Below are 24,100 nucleotides of genomic sequence, written 5' to 3'. Positions count from 1 at the left end.
ATCCCTCAAAATTCTTCAAGTCTCCTCCAAATTCCAAGGAATTCAAGAGAAATCCTCAAAATTCCAGGAAAATGTTACAAAATTCCTTCAATCTTCTCAAAACCCTACCAGACTCCAACCACATCCCACAAAATCTCCACAAACGTCCACAAAATTCAAGAAAAATCCCTCAAAAATTCATTAGATTTCCTCAATATCCCACAAAATTCCAGAACCAGCTCACAAAATCTCCACACATTTCCACAAAATTCAAGAAAACTCCCACAAAATTCTTGGAAGCCCCTCAAAATGCCAGAAAAATCCCACAATATTCCCTAAATTTTCTCAATACTTTACAAAATTCCACAGACATCTCCCAAAATCTCCACCAATTTCCACCAAATCTAAGAAAATTCCCTCAAAATTCTTCAAGTCTCCTCCAAATTCCACAGAATTCAAGAGAAATCCTCAAAATTCCAGGAAAATGTTATAAAATTCCTTGAATCTTCTCAAAACCCTACCAAACTCCAGCAACATCCCACAAAATCTCCACAAAATTCAAGAAAAATCCCTCAAAAATTCTTCAAGTCTCCTCCAAATCCCACAAACAACTCACAAAATCCCACAAAATCTCCTCAATATCCCACAAAACTCTGGAAAACCCCTCAAAATTGCAGAAAAATGCCACAAAATTCCCTCAGTCTTCTCAAAACCCAACCAAATTCCTGCAACATCTCACAAAATCTCCACCCATTTCCACCAAATCTAGGAAAAATCCCTCAAAATTCTTCAAGTCTCCTCCAAATCCCACAAAATTCTGGAAAAGCCCCACACAATTCCCTAAATCTTCTCAAATTTCTACCAAATTCCTGCAACATCCCACAAAATCTCCACAAATGTCCACAAAATTCAAGAAAAATCCCACAAAAATTCATTAAATTTCCTCAATATCCCACAAAATTCCAGAACCAGCTCACAAAATCTCCACACATGTCCACAAAATTCAAGAAAACTCTCCAAAAAATTCTTGAAAAGCCACTCAAAATTCCAGAAATATCCCACAAAATTCCCACAATCTTCTCAAAACATTACAAAATTCCACAGACATCTCCCAAAATCTCCACCAATTTCCACCAAATCTAAGAAAATTCCCTCAAAATTCTTCAAGTCTCCTCCAAATTCCAAGAAATTCAAGAGAAATCCTCAAAATTCCAGGAAAATGTTATAAAATTCCTTGAATCTTCTCAAAACCCTACCAAACTCCAGCAACATCCCACAAAATCTCCACAAAATTCAAGAAAAATCCCTCAAAAATTCTTCAAGTCTCCTCCAAATCCCACAAACAACTCACAAAATCCCACAAAATCTCCTCAATATCCCACAAAACTCTGGAAAACCCCACAAAATTGCAGAAAAATGCCACAAAACTCCCTCAGTCTTCTCAAAACCCAACCAAGTTCCTGCAACATCTCACAAAATCTCCACCCATTTCCACCAAATCTAGGAAAAATCCCTCAAAATTCTTCAAGTCTCCTCCAAATCCTACAAAATTCTGGAAAAGCCCCACACAATTCCCTAAATCTTCTCAAATTTCTACCAAATTCCTGCAACATCCCACAAAATCTCCACAAATGTCCACAAAATTCAAGAAAAATCCCACAAAAATTCATTAAATTTCCTCAATATCCCACAAAATTCCAGAACCATCTCACAAAATCTCCACACATGTCCACAAAATTCAAGAAAACTCTCCAAAAAATTCTTGAAAAGACACTCAAAATTCCAGAAATATCCCACAAAATTCCCACAATCTTCTCAAAACATTACAAAATTCCACAGACATCTCCCAAAATCTCCACCAATTTCCACCAAATCTAAGAAAATTCCCTCAAAATTCTTCAAGTCTCCTCCAAATTCCAAGAAATTCAAGAGAAATCCTCAAAATTCCAGGAAAATGTTATAAAATTCCTTGAATCTTCTCAAAACCCTACCAAACTCCAGCAACATCCCACAAAATCTCCACAAAATTCAAGAAAAATCCCTCAAAAATTCTTCAAGTCTCCTCCAAATCCCACAAACATCTCACAAAATCCCACAAAATCTCCTCAATATCCCACAAAACTCTGGAAAACCCCACAAAATTGCAGAAAAATTCCACAAAACTCCCTCAGTCTTCTCAAAACCCAACCAAGTTCCTGCAACATCTCACAAAATCTCCACCCATTTCCACCAAATCTAGGAAAAATCCCTCAAAATTCTTCAAGTCTCCTCCAAATCCCACAAAATTCTGGAAAAGCCCCACACAATTCCCTAAATCTTCTCAAATTTCTACCAAATTCCTGCAACATCCCACAAAATCTCCACAAATGTCCACAAAATTCAAGAAAAATCCCACAAAAATTCATTAAATTTCCTCAATATCCCACAAAATTCCAGAACCATCTCACAAAATCTCCACACATGTCCACAAAATTCAAGAAAACTCTCCAAAAAATTCTTGAAAAGACACTCAAAATTCCAGAAATATCCCACAAAATTCCCACAATCTTCTCAAAACATTACAAAATTCCAAAGACATCTCCCAAAATCTCCACCAATTTCCACCAAATCTAAGAAAATTCCCTCAAAATTCTTCAAGTCTCCTCCAAATTCCAAGAAATTCAAGAGAAATCCTCAAAATTCCAGGAAAATGTTATAAAATTCCTTGAATCTTCTCAAAACCCTACCAAACTCCAGCAACATCCCACAAAATCTCCACAAAATTCAAGAAAAATCCCTCAAAAATTCTTCAAGTCTCCTCCAAATCCCACAAACAACTCACAAAATCCCACAAAATCTCCTCAATATCCCACAAAACTCTGGAAAACCCCACAAAATTGCAGAAAAATGCCACAAAACTCCCTCAGTCTTCTCAAAACCCAACCAAGTTCCTGCAACATCTCACAAAATCTCCACCCATTTCCACCAAATCTAGGAAAAATCCCTCAAAATTCTTCAAGTCTCCTCCAAATCCCACAAAATTCTGGAAAAGCCCCACACAATTCCCTAAATCTTCTCAAATTTCTACCAAATTCCTGCAACATCCCACAAAATCTCCACAAATGTCCACAAAATTCAAGAAAAATCCCACAAAAATTCATTAAATTTCCTCAATATCCCACAAAATTCCAGAACCATCTCACAAAATCTCCACACATGTCCACAAAATTCAAGAAAACTCTCCAAAAAATTCTTGAAAAGACACTCAAAATTCCAGAAATATCCCACAAAATTCCCACAATCTTCTCAAAACATTACAAAATTCCACAGACATCTCCCAAAATCTCCACCAATTTCCACCAAATCTAAGAAAATTCCCTCAAAATTCTTCAAGTCTCCTCCAAATTCCAAGAAATTCAAGAGAAATCCTCAAAATTCCAGGAAAATGTTATAAAATTCCTTGAATCTTCTCAAAACCCTACCAAACTCCAGCAACATCCCACAAAATCTCCACAAAATTCAAGAAAAATCCCTCAAAAATTCTTCAAGTCTCCTCCAAATCCCACAAACAACTCACAAAATCCCACAAAATCTCCTCAATATCCCACAAAACTCTGGAAAACCCCTCAAAATTGCAGAAAAATGCCACAAAACTCCCTCAGTCTTCTCAAAACCCAACCAAATTCCTGCAACATCTCACAAAATCTCCACCCATTTCCACAAAATCTAGGAAAAATCCCTCAAAATTCTTCAAGTCTCCTCCAAATCCCACAAAATTCTGGAAAAGCCCCACACAATTCCCTAAATCTTCTCAAATTTCTACCAAATTCCTGCAACATCCCACAAAATCTCCACAAATGTCCACAAAATTCAAGAAAAATCCCACAAAAATTCATTAAATTTCCTCAATATCCCACAAAATTCCAGAACCAGCTCACAAAATCTCCACACATGTCCACAAAATTCAAGAAAACTCTCCAAAAAATTCTTGAAAAGACACTCAAAATTCCAGAAATATCCCACAAAATTCCCACAATCTTCTCAAAACATTACAAAATTCCACAGACATCTCCCAAAATCTCCACCAATTTCCACCAAATCTAAGAAAATTCCCTCAAAATTCTTCAAGTCTCCTCCAAATTCCAAGAAATTCAAGAGAAATCCTCAAAATTCCAGGAAAATGTTATAAAATTCCTTGAATCTTCTCAAAACCCTACCAAACTCCAGCAACATCCCACAAAATCTCCACAAAATTCAAGAAAAATCCCTCAAAAATTCTTCAAGTCTCCTCCAAATCCCACAAACATCTCACAAAATCCCACAAAATCTCCTCAATATCCCACAAAACTCTGGAAAACCCCACAAAATTGCAGAAAAATTCCACAAAACTCCCTCAGTCTTCTCAAAACCCAACCAAGTTCCTGCAACATCTCACAAAATCTCCACCCATTTCCACCAAATCTAGGAAAAATCCCTCAAAATTCTTCAAGTCTCCTCCAAATCCCACAAAATTCTGGAAAAGCCCCACACAATTCCCTAAATCTTCTCAAATTTCTACCAAATTCCTGCAACATCCCACAAAATCTCCACAAATGTCCACAAAATTCAAGAAAAATCCCACAAAAATTCATTAAATTTCCTCAATATCCCACAAAATTCCAGAACCATCTCACAAAATCTCCACACATGTCCACAAAATTCAAGAAAACTCTCCAAAAAATTCTTGAAAAGACACTCAAAATTCCAGAAATATCCCACAAAATTCCCACAATCTTCTCAAAACATTACAAAATTCCACAGACATCTCCCAAAATCTCCACCAATTTCCACCAAATCTAGGAAAAAAATCCCTCAAAATTCTTCAAGTCTCCTCCAAATTCCAAGAAATTCAAGAGAAATCCTCAAAATTCCAGGAAAATGTTACAAAATTCCTTTGATCTTCTCAAAACCCAACCAGACTCCAACCACATCCCACAAAATCTCCACAAACGTCCACAAAATTCAAGAAAAATCCCTCAAAAATTCATTAGATTTCCTCAATATCCCACAAAATTCCAGAACCAGCTCACAAAATCTCCACACATTTCCACAAAATTCAAGAAAACTCCCACAAAATTCTTGGAAGCCCCTCAAAATGCCAGAAAAATCCCACAATATTCCCTAAATTTTCTCAATACTTTACAAAATTCCACAGACATCTCCCAAAATCTCCACCAATTTCCACCAAATCTAAGAAAATTCCCTCAAAATTCTTCAAGTCTCCTCCAAATTCCACAGAATTCAAGAGAAATCCTCAAAATTCCAGGAAAATGTTATAAAATTCCTTGAATCTTCTCAAAACCCTACCAAACTCCAGCAACATCCCACAAAATCTCCACAAAATTCAAGAAAAATCCCTCAAAAATTCTTCAAGTCTCCTCCAAATCCCACAAACAACTCACAAAATCCCACAAAATCTCCTCAATATCCCACAAAACTCTGGAAAACCCCTCAAAATTGCAGAAAAATGCCACAAAATTCCCTCAGTCTTCTCAAAACCCAACCAAATTCCTGCAACATCTCACAAAATCTCCACCCATTTCCACCAAATCTAGGAAAAATCCCTCAAAATTCTTCAAGTCTCCTCCAAATCCCACAAAATTCTGGAAAAGCCCCACACAATTCCCTAAATCTTCTCAAATTTCTACCAAATTCCTGCAACATCCCACAAAATCTCCACAAATGTCCACAAAATTCAAGAAAAATCCCACAAAAATTCATTAAATTTCCTCAATATCCCACAAAATTCCAGAACCATCTCACAAAATCTCCACACATGTCCACAAAATTCAAGAAAACTCTCCAAAAAATTCTTGAAAAGACACTCAAAATTCCAGAAATATCCCACAAAATTCCCACAATCTTCTCAAAACATTACAAAATTCCACAGACATCTCCCAAAATCTCCACCAATTTCCACCAAATCTAAGAAAATTCCCTCAAAATTCTTCAAGTCTCCTCCAAATTCCAAGAAATTCAAGAGAAATCCTCAAAATTCCAGGAAAATGTTATAAAATTCCTTGAATCTTCTCAAAACCCTACCAAACTCCAGTAACATCCCACAAAATCTCCACAAAATTCAAGAAAAATCCCTCAAAAATTCTTCAAGTCTCCTCCAAATCCCACAAACAACTCACAAAATCCCACAAAATCTCCTCAATATCCCACAAAACTCTGGAAAACCCCTCAAAATTGCAGAAAAATGCCACAAAATTCCCTCAGTCTTCTCAAAACCCAACCAAATTCCTGCAACATCTCACAAAATCTCCACCCATTTCCACCAAATCTAGGAAAAATCCCTCAAAATTCTTCAAGTCTCCTCCAAATCCCACAAAATTCTGGAAAAGCCCCACACAATTCCCTAAATCTTCTCAAATTTCTACCAAATTCCTGCAACATCCCACAAAATCTCCACAAATGTCCACAAAATTCAAGAAAAATCCCACAAAAATTCATTAAATTTCCTCAATATCCCACAAAATTCCAGAACCATCTCACAAAATCTCCACACATGTCCACAAAATTCAAGAAAACTCTCCAAAAAATTCTTGAAAAGACACTCAAAATTCCAGAAATATCCCACAAAATTCCCACAATCTTCTCAAAACATTACAAAATTCCACAGACATCTCCCAAAATCTCCACCAATTTCCACCAAATCTAGGAAAAAAATCCCTCAAAATTCTTCAAGTCTCCTCCAAATTCCAAGAAATTCAAGAGAAATCCTCAAAATTCCAGGAAAATGTTACAAAATTCCTTTGATCTTCTCAAAACCCAACCAGACTCCAACCACATCCCACAAAATCTCCACAAACGTCCACAAAATTCAAGAAAAATCCCTCAAAAATTCATTAGATTTCCTCAATATCCCACAAAATTCCAGAACCAGCTCACAAAATCTCCACACATTTCCACAAAATTCAAGAAAACTCCCACAAAATTCTTGGAAGCCCCTCAAAATGCCAGAAAAATCCCACAATATTCCCTAAATTTTCTCAATACTTTACAAAATTCCACAGACATCTCCCAAAATCTCCACCAATTTCCACCAAATCTAAGAAAATTCCCTCAAAATTCTTCAAGTCTCCTCCAAATTCCACAGAATTCAAGAGAAATCCTCAAAATTCCAGGAAAATGTTATAAAATTCCTTGAATCTTCTCAAAACCCTACCAAACTCCAGCAACATCCCACAAAATCTCCACAAAATTCAAGAAAAATCCCTCAAAAATTCTTCAAGTCTCCTCCAAATCCCACAAACAACTCACAAAATCCCACAAAATCTCCTCAATATCCCACAAAACTCTGGAAAACCCCTCAAAATTGCAGAAAAATGCCACAAAATTCCCTCAGTCTTCTCAAAACCCAACCAAATTCCTGCAACATCTCACAAAATCTCCACCCATTTCCACCAAATCTAGGAAAAATCCCTCAAAATTCTTCAAGTCTCCTCCAAATCCCACAAAATTCTGGAAAAGCCCCACACAATTCCCTAAATCTTCTCAAATTTCTACCAAATTCCTGCAACATCCCACAAAATCTCCACAAATGTCCACAAAATTCAAGAAAAATCCCACAAAAATTCATTAAATTTCCTCAATATCCCACAAAATTCCAGAACCATCTCACAAAATCTCCACACATGTCCACAAAATTCAAGAAAACTCTCCAAAAAATTCTTGAAAAGACACTCAAAATTCCAGAAATATCCCACAAAATTCCCACAATCTTCTCAAAACATTACAAAATTCCACTGACATCTCCCAAAATCTCCACCAATTTCCACCAAATCTAGGAAAAAAATCCCTCAAAATTCTTCAAGTCTCCTCCAAATTCCAAGAAATTCAAGAGAAATCCTCAAAATTCCAGGAAAATGTTACAAAATTCCTTTGATCTTCTCAAAACCCAACCAGACTCCAACCACATCCCACAAAATCTCCACAAACGTCCACAAAATTCAAGAAAAATCCCTCAAAAATTCATTAGATTTCCTCAATATCCCACAAAATTCCAGAACCAGCTCACAAAATCTCCACACATTTCCACAAAATTCAAGAAAACTCCCACAAAATTCTTGGAAGCCCCTCAAAATGCCAGAAAAATCCCACAATATTCCCTAAATTTTCTCAATACTTTACAAAATTCCACAGACATCTCCCAAAATCTCCACCAATTTCCACCAAATCTAAGAAAATTCCCTCAAAATTCTTCAAGTCTCCTCCAAATTCCACAGAATTCAAGAGAAATCCTCAAAATTCCAGGAAAATGTTATAAAATTCCTTGAATCTTCTCAAAACCCTACCAAACTCCAGTAACATCCCACAAAATCTCCACAAAATTCAAGAAAAATCCCTCAAAAATTCTTCAAGTCTCCTCCAAATCCCACAAACAACTCACAAAATCCCACAAAATCTCCTCAATATCCCACAAAACTCTGGAAAACCCCTCAAAATTGCAGAAAAATGCCACAAAATTCCCTCAGTCTTCTCAAAACCCAACCAAATTCCTGCAACATCTCACAAAATCTCCACCCATTTCCACCAAATCTAGGAAAAATCCCTCAAAATTCTTCAAGTCTCCTCCAAATCCCACAAAATTCTGGAAAAGCCCCACACAATTCCCTAAATCTTCTCAAATTTCTACCAAATTCCTGCAACATCCCACAAAATCTCCACAAATGTCCACAAAATTCAAGAAAAATCCCACAAAAATTCATTAAATTTCCTCAATATCCCACAAAATTCCAGAACCATCTCACAAAATCTCCACACATGTCCACAAAATTCAAGAAAACTCTCCAAAAAATTCTTGAAAAGACACTCAAAATTCCAGAAATATCCCACAAAATTCCCACAATCTTCTCAAAACATTACAAAATTCCACTGACATCTCCCAAAATCTCCACCAATTTCCACCAAATCTAGGAAAAAAATCCCTCAAAATTCTTCAAGTCTCCTCCAAATTCCAAGAAATTCAAGAGAAATCCTCAAAATTCCAGGAAAATGTTACAAAATTCCTTTGATCTTCTCAAAACCCAACCAGACTCCAACCACATCCCACAAAATCTCCACAAACGTCCACAAAATTCAAGAAAAATCCCTCAAAAATTCATTAGATTTCCTCAATATCCCACAAAATTCCAGAACCAGCTCACAAAATCTCCACACATTTCCACAAAATTCAAGAAAACTCCCACAAAATTCTTGGAAGCCCCTCAAAATGCCAGAAAAATCCCACAATATTCGCTAAATTTTCTCAATACTTTACAAAATTCCACAGACATCTCCCAAAATCTCCACCAATTTCCACCAAATCTAAGAAAATTCCCTCAAAATTCTTCAAGTCTCCTCCAAATTCCACAGAATTCAAGAGAAATCCTCAAAATTCCAGGAAAATGTTATAAAATTCCTTGAATCTTCTCAAAACCCTACCAAACTCCAGCAACATCCCACAAAATCTCCACAAAATTCAAGAAAAATCCCTCAAAAATTCTTCAAGTCTCCTCCAAATCCCACAAACAACTCACAAAATCCCACAAAATCTCCTCAATATCCCACAAAACTCTGGAAAACCCCTCAAAATTGCAGAAAAATGCCACAAAATTCCCTCAGTCTTCTCAAAACCCAACCAAATTCCTGCAACATCTCACAAAATCTCCACCCATTTCCACCAAATCTAGGAAAAATCCCTCAAAATTCTTCAAGTCTCCTCCAAATCCCACAAAATTCTGGAAAAGCCCCACACAATTCCCTAAATCTTCTCAAATTTCTACCAAATTCCTGCAACATCCCACAAAATCTCCACAAATGTCCACAAAATTCAAGAAAAATCCCACAAAAATTCATTAAATTTCCTCAATATCCCACAAAATTCCAGAACCATCTCACAAAATCTCCACACATGTCCACAAAATTCAAGAAAACTCTCCAAAAAATTCTTGAAAAGACACTCAAAATTCCAGAAATATCCCACAAAATTCCCACAATCTTCTCAAAACATTACAAAATTCCACTGACATCTCCCAAAATCTCCACCAATTTCCACCAAATCTAGGAAAAAAATCCCTCAAAATTCTTCAAGTCTCCTCCAAATTCCAAGAAATTCAAGAGAAATCCTCAAAATTCCAGGAAAATGTTACAAAATTCCTTTGATCTTCTCAAAACCCAACCAGACTCCAACCACATCCCACAAAATCTCCACAAACGTCCACAAAATTCAAGAAAAATCCCTCAAAAATTCATTAGATTTCCTCAATATCCCACAAAATTCCAGAACCAGCTCACAAAATCTCCACACATTTCCACAAAATTCAAGAAAACTCCCACAAAATTCTTGGAAGCCCCTCAAAATGCCAGAAAAATCCCACAATATTCCCTAAATTTTCTCAATACTTTACAAAATTCCACAGACATCTCCCAAAATCTCCACCAATTTCCACCAAATCTAAGAAAATTCCCTCAAAATTCTTCAAGTCTCCTCCAAATTCCACAGAATTCAAGAGAAATCCTCAAAATTCCAGGAAAATGTTATAAAATTCCTTGAATCTTCTCAAAACCCTACCAAACTCCAGCAACATCCCACAAAATCTCCACAAAATTCAAGAAAAATCCCTCAAAAATTCTTCAAGTCTCCTCCAAATCCCACAAACAACTCACAAAATCCCACAAAATCTCCTCAATATCCCACAAAACTCTGGAAAACCCCTCAAAATTGCAGAAAAATGCCACAAAATTCCCTCAGTCTTCTCAAAACCCAACCAAATTCCTGCAACATCTCACAAAATCTCCACCCATTTCCACCAAATCTAGGAAAAATCCCTCAAAATTCTTCAAGTCTCCTCCAAATCCCACAAAATTCTGGAAAAGCCCCACACAATTCCCTAAATCTTCTCAAATTTCTACCAAATTCCTGCAACATCCCACAAAATCTCCACAAATGTCCACAAAATTCAAGAAAAATCCCACAAAAATTCATTAAATTTCCTCAATATCCCACAAAATTCCAGAACCAGCTCACAAAATCTCCACACATGTCCACAAAATTCAAGAAAACTCTCCAAAAAATTCTTGAAAAGACACTCAAAATTCCAGAAATATCCCACAAAATTCCCACAATCTTCTCAAAACATTACAAAATTCCACTGACATCTCCCAAAATCTCCACCAATTTCCACCAAATCTAGGAAAAAAATCCCTCAAAATTCTTCAAGTCTCCTCCAAATTCCAAGAAATTCAAGAGAAATCCTCAAAATTCCAGGAAAATGTTACAAAATTCCTTTGATCTTCTCAAAACCCAACCAGACTCCAACCACATCCCACAAAATCTCCACAAACGTCCACAAAATTCAAGAAAAATCCCTCAAAAATTCATTAGATTTCCTCAATATCCCACAAAATTCCAGAACCAGCTCACAAAATCTCCACACATTTCCACAAAATTCAAGAAAACTCCCACAAAATTCTTGGAAGCCCCTCAAAATGCCAGAAAAATCCCACAATATTCGCTAAATTTTCTCAATACTTTACAAAATTCCACAGACATCTCCCAAAATCTCCACCAATTTCCACCAAATCTAAGAAAATTCCCTCAAAATTCTTCAAGTCTCCTCCAAATTCCACAGAATTCAAGAGAAATCCTCAAAATTCCAGGAAAATGTTATAAAATTCCTTGAATCTTCTCAAAACCCTACCAAACTCCAGCAACATCCCACAAAATCTCCACAAAATTCAAGAAAAATCCCTCAAAAATTCTTCAAGTCTCCTCCAAATCCCACAAACAACTCACAAAATCCCACAAAATCTCCTCAATATCCCACAAAACTCTGGAAAACCCCTCAAAATTGCAGAAAAATGCCACAAAATTCCCTCAGTCTTCTCAAAACCCAACCAAATTCCTGCAACATCTCACAAAATCTCCACCCATTTCCACCAAATCTAGGAAAAATCCCTCAAAATTCTTCAAGTCTCCTCCAAATCCCACAAAATTCTGGAAAAGCCCCACACAATTCCCTAAATCTTCTCAAATTTCTACCAAATTCCTGCAACATCCCACAAAATCTCCACAAATGTCCACAAAATTCAAGAAAAATCCCACAAAAATTCATTAAATTTCCTCAATATCCCACAAAATTCCAGAACCAGCTCACAAAATCTCCACACATGTCCACAAAATTCAAGAAAACTCTCCAAAAAATTCTTGAAAAGACACTCAAAATTCCAGAAATATCCCACAAAATTCCCACAATCTTCTCAAAACATTACAAAATTCCACTGACATCTCCCAAAATCTCCACCAATTTCCACCAAATCTAGGAAAAAAATCCCTCAAAATTCATCAAGTCTCCTCCAAATTCCAAGAAATTTAAGAGAAATCCTCAAAATTCCAGGTAAATGTTATAAAATTCCTTGAATCTTCTCAAAACCCTACCAAACTCCAGCAACATCCCACAAAATCTCCACAAAATTCAAGAAAAATCCCTCAAAAATTCTTCAAGTCTCCTCCAAATCCCACAAACAACTCACAAAATCCCACAAAATCTCCTCAATATCCCACAAAACTCTGGAAAACCCCTCAAAATTGCAGAAAAATGCCACAAAATTCCCTCAGTCTTCTCAAAACCCAACCAAATTCCTGCAACATCTCACAAAATCTCCACCCATTTCCACCAAATCTAGGAAAAATCCCTCAAAATTCTTCAAGTCTCCTCCAAATCCCACAAAATTCTGGAAAAGCCCCACACAATTCCCTAAATCTTCTCAAATTTCTACCAAATTCCTGCAACATCCCACAAAATCTCCACAAATGTCCACAAAATTCAAGAAAAATCCCACAAAAATTCATTAAATTTCCTCAATATCCCACAAAATTCCAGAACCAGCTCACAAAATCTCCACACATGTCCACAAAATTCAAGAAAACTCTCCAAAAAATTCTTGAAAAGACACTCAAAATTCCAGAAATATCCCACAAAATTCCCACAATCTTCTCAAAACATTACAAAATTCCACTGACATCTCCCAAAATCTCCACCAATTTCCACCAAATCTAGGAAAAAAATCCCTCAAAATTCTTCAAGTCTCCTCCAAATTCCAAGAAATTCAAGAGAAATCCTCAAAATTCCAGGAAAATGTTACAAAATTCCTTTGATCTTCTCAAAACCCAACCAGACTCCAACCACATCCCACAAAATCTCCACAAACGTCCACAAAATTCAAGAAAAATCCCTCAAAAATTCATTAGATTTCCTCAATATCCCACAAAATTCCAGAACCAGCTCACAAAATCTCCACACATTTCCACAAAATTCAAGAAAACTCCCACAAAATTCTTGGAAGCCCCTCAAAATGCCAGAAAAATCCCACAATATTCCCTAAATTTTCTCAATACTTTACAAAATTCCACAGACATCTCCCAAAATCTCCACCAATTTCCACCAAATCTAAGAAAATTCCCTCAAAATTCTTCAAGTCTCCTCCAAATTCCACAGAATTCAAGAGAAATCCTCAAAATTCCAGGAAAATGTTATAAAATTCCTTGAATCTTCTCAAAACCCTACCAAACTCCAGTAACATCCCACAAAATCTCCACAAAATTCAAGAAAAATCCCTCAAAAATTCTTCAAGTCTCCTCCAAATCCCACAAACAACTCACAAAATCCCACAAAAATCTCCTCAATATCCCACAAAACTCTGGAAAACCCCTCAAAATTGCAGAAAAATGCCACAAAATTCCCTCAGTCTTCTCAAAACCCAACCAAATTCCTGCAACATCTCACAAAATCTCCACCCATTTCCACCAAATCTAGGAAAAATCCCTCAAAATTCTTCAAGTCTCCTCCAAATCCCACAAAATTCTGGAAAAGCCCCACACAATTCCCTAAATCTTCTCAAATTTCTACCAAATTCCTGCAACATCCCACAAAATCTCCACAAATGTCCACAAAATTCAAGAAAAATCCCACAAAAATTCATTAAATTTCCTCAATATCCCACAAAATTCCAGAACCATCTCACAAAATCTCCACACATGTCCACAAAATTCAAGAAAACTCTCCAAAAAATTCTTGAAAAGACACTCAAAATTCCAGAAATATCCCACAAAATTCCCACAATCTTCTCAAAACATTACAAAATTCCACTGACATCTCCCAAAATCTCCACCAATTTCCACCAAATCTAGGAAAAAAATCCCTCAAAATTCTTCAAGTCTCCTCCAAATTCCAAGAAATTCAAGAGAAATCCTCAAAATTCCAGGAAAATGTTACAAAATTCCTTTGATCTTCTCAAAACCCAACCAGACTCCAACCACATCCCACAAAATCTCCACAAACGTCCACAAAATTCAAGAAAAATCCCTCAAAAATTCATTAGATTTCCTCAATATCCCACAAAATTCCAGAACCAGCTCACAAAATCTCCACACATTTCCACAAAATTCAAGAAAACTCCCACAAAATTCTTGGAAGCCCCTCAAAATGCCAGAAAAATCCCACAATATTCGCTAAATTTTCTCAATACTTTACAAAATTCCACAGACATCTCCCAAAATCTCCACCAATTTCCACCAAATCTAAGAAAATTCCCTCAAAATTCTTCAAGTCTCCTCCAAATTCCACAGAATTCAAGAGAAATCCTCAAAATTCCAGGAAAATGTTATAAAATTCCTTGAATCTTCTCAAAACCCTACCAAACTCCAGCAACATCCCACAAAATCTCCACAAAATTCAAGAAAAATCCCTCAAAAATTCTTCAAGTCTCCTCCAAATCCCACAAACAACTCACAAAATCCCACAAAATCTCCTCAATATCCCACAAAACTCTGGAAAACCCCTCAAAATTGCAGAAAAATGCCACAAAATTCCCTCAGTCTTCTCAAAACCCAACCAAATTCCTGCAACATCTCACAAAATCTCCACCCATTTCCACCAAATCTAGGAAAAATCCCTCAAAATTCTTCAAGTCTCCTCCAAATCCCACAAAATTCTGGAAAAGCCCCACACAATTCCCTAAATCTTCTCAAATTTCTACCAAATTCCTGCAACATCCCACAAAATCTCCACAAATGTCCACAAAATTCAAGAAAAATCCCACAAAAATTCATTAAATTTCCTCAATATCCCACAAAATTCCAGAACCAGCTCACAAAATCTCCACACATGTCCACAAAATTCAAGAAAACTCTCCAAAAAATTCTTGAAAAGACACTCAAAATTCCAGAAATATCCCACAAAATTCCCACAATCTTCTCAAAACATTACAAAATTCCACTGACATCTCCCAAAATCTCCACCAATTTCCACCAAATCTAGGAAAAAAATCCCTCAAAATTCTTCAAGTCTCCTCCAAATTCCAAGAAATTCAAGAGAAATCCTCAAAATTCCAGGAAAATGTTACAAAATTCCTTTGATCTTCTCAAAACCCAACCAGACTCCAACCACATCCCACAAAATCTCCACAAACGTCCACAAAATTCAAGAAAAATCCCTCAAAAATTCATTAGATTTCCTCAATATCCCACAAAATTCCAGAACCAGCTCACAAAATCTCCACACATTTCCACAAAATTCAAGAAAACTCCCACAAAATTCTTGGAAGCCCCTCAAAATGCCAGAAAAATCCCACAATATTCCCTAAATTTTCTCAATACTTTACAAAATTCCACAGACATCTCCCAAAATCTCCACCAATTTCCACCAAATCTAAGAAAATTCCCTCAAAATTCTTCAAGTCTCCTCCAAATTCCACAGAATTCAAGAGAAATCCTCAAAATTCCAGGAAAATGTTATAAAATTCCTTGAATCTTCTCAAAACCCTACCAAACTCCAGCAACATCCCACAAAATCTCCACAAAATTCAAGAAAAATCCCTCAAAAATTCTTCAAGTCTCCTCCAAATCCCACAAACAACTCACAAAATCCCACAAAATCTCCTCAATATCCCACAAAACTCTGGAAAACCCCTCAAAATTGCAGAAAAATGCCACAAAATTCCCTCAGTCTTCTCAAAACCCAACCAAATTCCTGCAACATCTCACAAAATCTCCACCCATTTCCACCAAATCTAGGAAAAATCCCTCAAAATTCTTCAAGTCTCCTCCAAATCCCACAAAATTCTGGAAAAGCCCCACACAATTCCCTAAATCTTCTCAAATTTCTACCAAATTCCTGCAACATCCCACAAAATCTCCACAAATGTCCACAAAATTCAAGAAAAATCCCACAAAAATTCATTAAATTTCCTCAATATCCCACAAAATTCCAGAACCAGCTCACAAAATCTCCACACATGTCCACAAAATTCAAGAAAACTCTCCAAAAAATTCTTGAAAAGACACTCAAAATTCCAGAAATATCCCACAAAATTCCCACAATCTTCTCAAAACATTACAAAATTCCACTGACATCTCCCAAAATCTCCACCAATTTCCACCAAATCTAGGAAAAAAATCCCTCAAAATTCATCAAGTCTCCTCCAAATTCCAAGAAATTTAAGAGAAATCCTCAAAATTCCAGGTAAATGTTATAAAATTCCTTGAATCTTCTCAAAACCCTACCAAACTCCAGCAACATCCCACAAAATCTCCACAAAATTCAAGAAAAATCCCTCAAAAATTCTTCAAGTCTCCTCCAAATCCCACAAACAACTCACAAAATCCCACAAAATCTCCTCAATATCCCACAAAACTCTGGAAAACCCCTCAAAATTGCAGAAAAATGCCACAAAATTCCCTCAGTCTTCTCAAAACCCAACCAAATTCCTGCAACATCTCACAAAATCTCCACCCATTTCCACCAAATCTAGGAAAAATCCCTCAAAATTCTTCAAGTCTCCTCCAAATCCCACAAAATTCTGGAAAAGCCCCACACAATTCCCTAAATCTTCTCAAATTTCTACCAAATTCCTGCAACATCCCACAAAATCTCCACAAATGTCCACAAAATTCAAGAAAAATCCCACAAAAATTCATTAAATTTCCTCAATATCCCACAAAATTCCAGAACCATCTCACAAAATCTCCACACATTTCCACAAAATTCAAGAAAACTCTCCAAAAAATTCTTGAAAAGACACTCAAAATTCCAGAAATATCCCACAAAATTCCCACAATCTTCTCAAAACATTACAAAATTCCACTGACATCTCCCAAAATCTCCACCAATTTCCACCAAATCTAGGAAAAAAATCCCTCAAAATTCTTCAAGTCTCCTCCAAATTCCAAGAAATTCAAGAGAAATCCTCAAAATTCCAGGAAAATGTTACAAAATTCCTTTGATCTTCTCAAAACCCAACCAGACTCCAACCACATCCCACAAAATCTCCACAAACGTCCACAAAATTCAAGAAAAATCCCTCAAAAATTCATTAGATTTCCTCAATATCCCACAAAATTCCAGAACCAGCTCACAAAATCTCCACACATTTCCACAAAATTCAAGAAAACTCCCACAAAATTCTTGGAAGCCCCTCAAAATGCCAGAAAAATCCCACAATATTCCCTAAATTTTCTCAATACTTTACAAAATTCCACAGACATCTCCCAAAATCTCCACCAATTTCCACCAAATCTAAGAAAATTCCCTCAAAATTCTTCAAGTCTCCTCCAAATTCCACAGAATTCAAGAGAAATCCTCAAAATTCCAGGAAAATGTTATAAAATTCCTTGAATCTTCTCAAAACCCTACCAAACTCCAGTAACATCCCACAAAATCTCCACAAAATTCAAGAAAAATCCCTCAAAAATTCTTCAAGTCTCCTCCAAATCCCACAAACAACTCACAAAATCCCACAAAATCTCCTCAATATCCCACAAAACTCTGGAAAACCCCTCAAAATTGCAGAAAAATGCCACAAAATTCCCTCAGTCTTCTCAAAACCCAACCAAATTCCTGCAACATCTCACAAAATCTCCACCCATTTCCACCAAATCTAGGAAAAATCCCTCAAAATTCTTCAAGTCTCCTCCAAATCCCACAAAATTCTGGAAAAGCCCCACACAATTCCCTAAATCTTCTCAAATTTCTACCAAATTCCTGCAACATCCCACAAAATCTCCACAAATGTCCACAAAATTCAAGAAAAATCCCACAAAAATTCATTAAATTTCCTCAATATCCCACAAAATTCCAGAACCATCTCACAAAATCTCCACACATGTCCACAAAATTCAAGAAAACTCTCCAAAAAATTCTTGAAAAGACACTCAAAATTCCAGAAATATCCCACAAAATTCCCACAATCTTCTCAAAGCATTACAAAATTCCACTGACATCTCCCAAAATCTCCACCAATTTCCACCAAATCTAGGAAAAAAATCCCTCAAAATTCTTCAAGTCTCCTCCAAATTCCAAGAAATTCAAGAGAAATCCTCAAAATTCCAGGAAAATGTTACAAAATTCCTTTGATCTTCTCAAAACCCAACCAGACTCCAACCACATCCCACAAAATCTCCACAAACGTCCACAAAATTCAAGAAAAATCCCTCAAAAATTCATTAGATTTCCTCAATATCCCACAAAATTCCAGAACCAGCTCACAAAATCTCCACACATTTCCACAAAATTCAAGAAAACTCCCACAAAATTCTTGGAAGCCCCTCAAAATGCCAGAAAAATCCCACAATATTCCCTAAATTTTCTCAATACTTTACAAAATTCCACAGACATCTCCCAAAATCTCCACCAATTTCCACCAAATCTAAGAAAATTCCCTCAAAATTCTTCAAGTCTCCTCCAAATTCCACAGAATTCAAGAGAAATCCTCAAAATTCCAGGAAAATGTTATAAAATTCCTTGAATCTTCTCAAAACCCTACCAAACTCCAGCAACATCCCACAAAATCTCCACAAAATTCAAGAAAAATCCCTCAAAAATTCTTCAAGTCTCCTCCAAATCCCACAAACAACTCACAAAATCCCACAAAATCTCCTCAATATCCCACAAAACTCTGGAAAACCCCTCAAAATTGCAGAAAAATGCCACAAAATTCCCTCAGTCTTCTCAAAACCCAACCAAATTCCTGCAACATCTCACAAAATCTCCACCCATTTCCACCAAATCTAGGAAAAATCCCTCAAAATTCTTCAAGTCTCCTCCAAATCCCACAAAATTCTGGAAAAGCCCCACACAATTCCCTAAATCTTCTCAAATTTCTACCAAATTCCTGCAACATCCCACAAAATCTCCACAAATGTCCACAAAATTCAAGAAAAATCCCACAAAAATTCATTAAATTTCCTCAATATCCCACAAAATTCCAGAACCAGCTCACAAAATCTCCACACATGTCCACAAAATTCAAGAAAACTCTCCAAAAAATTCTTGAAAAGACACTCAAAATTCCAGAAATATCCCACAAAATTCCCACAATCTTCTCAAAACATTACAAAATTCCACTGACATCTCCCAAAATCTCCACCAATTTCCACCAAATCTAGGAAAAAAATCCCTCAAAATTCTTCAAGTCTCCTCCAAATTCCAAGAAATTCAAGAGAAATCCTCAAAATTCCAGGAAAATGTTACAAAATTCCTTTGATCTTCTCAAAACCCAACCAGACTCCAACCACATCCCACAAAATCTCCACAAACGTCCACAAAATTCAAGAAAAATCCCTCAAAAATTCATTAGATTTCCTCAATATCCCACAAAATTCCAGAACCAGCTCACAAAATCTCCACACATTTCCACAAAATTCAAGAAAACTCCCACAAAATTCTTGGAAGCCCCTCAAAATGCCAGAAAAATCCCACAATATTCCCTAAATTTTCTCAATACTTTACAAAATTCCACAGACATCTCCCAAAATCTCCACCAATTTCCACCAAATCTAAGAAAATTCCCTCAAAATTCTTCAAGTCTCCTCCAAATTCCACAGAATTCAAGAGAAATCCTCAAAATTCCAGGAAAATGTTATAAAATTCCTTGAATCTTCTCAAAACCCTACCAAACTCCAGCAACATCCCACAAAATCTCCACAAAATTCAAGAAAAATCCCTCAAAAATTCTTCAAGTCTCCTCCAAATCCCACAAACAACTCACAAAATCCCACAAAATCTCCTCAATATCCCACAAAACTCTGGAAAACCCCTCAAAATTGCAGAAAAATGCCACAAAATTCCCTCAGTCTTCTCAAAACCCAACCAAATTCCTGCAACATCTCACAAAATCTCCACCCATTTCCACCAAATCTAGGAAAAATCCCTCAAAATTCTTCAAGTCTCCTCCAAATCCCACAAAATTCTGGAAAAGCCCCACACAATTCCCTAAATCTTCTCAAATTTCTACCAAATTCCTGCAACATCCCACAAAATCTCCACAAATGTCCACAAAATTCAAGAAAAATCCCACAAAAATTCATTAAATTTCCTCAATATCCCACAAAATTCCAGAACCAGCTCACAAAATCTCCACACATGTCCACAAAATTCAAGAAAACTCTCCAAAAAATTCTTGAAAAGACACTCAAAATTCCAGAAATATCCCACAAAATTCCCACAATCTTCTCAAAACATTACAAAATTCCACTGACATCTCCCAAAATCTCCACCAATTTCCACCAAATCTAGGAAAAAAATCCCTCAAAATTCTTCAAGTCTCCTCCAAATTCCAAGAAATTCAAGAGAAATCCTCAAAATTCCAGGAAAATGTTACAAAATTCCTTTGATCTTCTCAAAACCCAACCAGACTCCAACCACATCCCACAAAATCTCCACAAACGTCCACAAAATTCAAGAAAAATCCCTCAAAAATTCATTAGATTTCCTCAATATCCCACAAAATTCCAGAACCAGCTCACAAAATCTCCACACATTTCCACAAAATTCAAGAAAACTCCCACAAAATTCTTGGAAGCCCCTCAAAATGCCAGAAAAATCCCACAATATTCCCTAAATTTTCTCAATACTTTACAAAATTCCACAGACATCTCCCAAAATCTCCACCAATTTCCACCAAATCTAAGAAAATTCCCTCAAAATTCTTCAAGTCTCCTCCAAATTCCACAGAATTCAAGAGAAATCCTCAAAATTCCAGGAAAATGTTATAAAATTCCTTGAATCTTCTCAAAACCCTACCAAACTCCAGTAACATCCCACAAAATCTCCACAAAATTCAAGAAAAATCCCTCAAAAATTCTTCAAGTCTCCTCCAAATCCCACAAACAACTCACAAAATCCCACAAAATCTCCTCAATATCCCACAAAACTCTGGAAAACCCCTCAAAATTGCAGAAAAATGCCACAAAATTCCCTCAGTCTTCTCAAAACCCAACCAAATTCCTGCAACATCTCACAAAATCTCCACCCATTTCCACCAAATCTAGGAAAAATCCCTCAAAATTCTTCAAGTCTCCTCCAAATCCCACAAAATTCTGGAAAAGCCCCACACAATTCCCTAAATCTTCTCAAATTTCTACCAAATTCCTGCAACATCCCACAAAATCTCCACAAATGTCCACAAAATTCAAGAAAAATCCCACAAAAATTCATTAAATTTCCTCAATATCCCACAAAATTCCAGAACCAGCTCACAAAATCTCCACACATGTCCACAAAATTCAAGAAAACTCTCCAAAAAATTCTTGAAAAGACACTCAAAATTCCAGAAATATCCCACAAAATTCCCACAATCTTCTCAAAACATTACAAAATTCCACTGACATCTCCCAAAATCTCCACCAATTTCCACCAAATCTAGGAAAAAAATCCCTCAAAATTCTTCAAGTCTCCTCCAAATTCCAAGAAATTCAAGAGAAATCCTCAAAATTCCAGGAAAATGTTACAAAATTCCTTTGATCTTCTCAAAACCCAACCAGACTCCAACCACATCCCACAAAATCTCCACAAACGTCCACAAAATTCAAGAAAAATCCCTCAAAAATTCATTAGATTTCCTCAATATCCCACAAAATTCCAGAACCAGCTCACAAAATCTCCACACATTTCCACAAAATTCAAGAAAACTCCCACAAAATTCTTGGAAGCCCCTCAAAATGCCAGAAAAATCCCACAATATTCCCTAAATTTTCTCAATACTTTACAAAATTCCACAGACATCTCCCAAAATCTCCACCAATTTCCACCAAATCTAAGAAAATTCCCTCAAAATTCTTCAAGTCTCCTCCAAATTCCACAGAATTCAAGAGAAATCCTCAAAATTCCAGGAAAATGTTATAAAATTCCTTGAATCTTCTCAAAACCCTACCAAACTCCAGTAACATCCCACAAAATCTCCACAAAATTCAAGAAAAATCCCTCAAAAATTCTTCAAGTCTCCTCCAAATCCCACAAACAACTCACAAAATCCCACAAAATCTCCTCAATATCCCACAAAACTCTGGAAAACCCCTCAAAATTGCAGAAAAATGCCACAAAATTCCCTCAGTCTTCTCAAAACCCAACCAAATTCCTGCAACATCTCACAAAATCTCCACCCATTTCCACCAAATCTAGGAAAAATCCCTCAAAATTCTTCAAGTCTCCTCCAAATCCCACAAAATTCTGGAAAAGCCCCACACAATTCCCTAAATCTTCTCAAATTTCTACCAAATTCCTGCAACATCCCACAAAATCTCCACAAATGTCCACAAAATTCAAGAAAAATCCCACAAAAATTCATTAAATTTCCTCAATATCCCACAAAATTCCAGAACCAGCTCACAAAATCTCCACACATGTCCACAAAATTCAAGAAAACTCTCCAAAAAATTCTTGAAAAGACACTCAAAATTCCAGAAATATCCCACAAAATTCCCACAATCTTCTCAAAACATTACAAAATTCCACTGACATCTCCCAAAATCTCCACCAATTTCCACCAAATCTAGGAAAAAAATCCCTCAAAATTCTTCAAGTCTCCTCCAAATTCCAAGAAATTCAAGAGAAATCCTCAAAATTCCAGGAAAATGTTACAAAATTCCTTTGATCTTCTCAAAACCCAACCAGACTCCAACCACATCCCACAAAATCTCCACAAACGTCCACAAAATTCAAGAAAAATCCCTCAAAAATTCATTAGATTTCCTCAATATCCCACAAAATTCCAGAACCAGCTCACAAAATCTCCACACATTTCCACAAAATTCAAGAAAACTCCCACAAAATTCTTGGAAGCCCCTCAAAATGCCAGAAAAATCCCACAATATTCCCTAAATTTTCTCAATACTTTACAAAATTCCACAGACATCTCCCAAAATCTCCACCAATTTCCACCAAATCTAAGAAAATTCCCTCAAAATTCTTCAAGTCTCCTCCAAATTCCACAGAATTCAAGAGAAATCCTCAAAATTCCAGGAAAATGTTATAAAATTCCTTGAATCTTCTCAAAACCCTACCAAACTCCAGCAACATCCCACAAAATCTCCACAAAATTCAAGAAAAATCCCTCAAAAATTCTTCAAGTCTCCTCCAAATCCCACAAACAACTCACAAAATCCCACAAAATCTCCTCAATATCCCACAAAACTCTGGAAAACCCCTCAAAATTGCAGAAAAATGCCACAAAATTCCCTCAGTCTTCTCAAAACCCAACCAAATTCCTGCAACATCTCACAAAATCTCCACCCATTTCCACCAAATCTAGGAAAAATCCCTCAAAATTCTTCAAGTCTCCTCCAAATCCCACAAAATTCTGGAAAAGCCCCACACAATTCCCTAAATCTTCTCAAATTTCTACCAAATTCCTGCAACATCCCACAAAATCTCCACAAATGTCCACAAAATTCAAGAAAAATCCCACAAAAATTCATTAAATTTCCTCAATATCCCACAAAATTCCAGAACCAGCTCACAAAATCTCCACACATGTCCACAAAATTCAAGAAAACTCTCCAAAAAATTCTTGAAAAGACACTCAAAATTCCAGAAATATCCCACAAAATTCCCACAATCTTCTCAAAACATTACAAAATTCCACTGACATCTCCCAAAATCTCCACCAATTTCCACCAAATCTAGGAAAAAAATCCCTCAAAATTCTTCAAGTCTCCTCCAAATTCCAAGAAATTCAAGAGAAATCCTCAAAATTCCAGGAAAATGTTACAAAATTCCTTTGATCTTCTCAAAACCCAACCAGACTCCAACCACATCCCACAAAATCTCCACAAACGTCCACA

This window comes from Cyanistes caeruleus, unplaced genomic scaffold, assembly GCF_971803275.1.
Source record: "Cyanistes caeruleus unplaced genomic scaffold, bCyaCae1.hap1.1 HAP1_SCAFFOLD_91, whole genome shotgun sequence".
NCBI classification, from domain to species: domain Eukaryota; kingdom Metazoa; phylum Chordata; class Aves; order Passeriformes; family Paridae; genus Cyanistes; species Cyanistes caeruleus.
Note: the sequence above shows the minus strand (reverse complement) of the source record.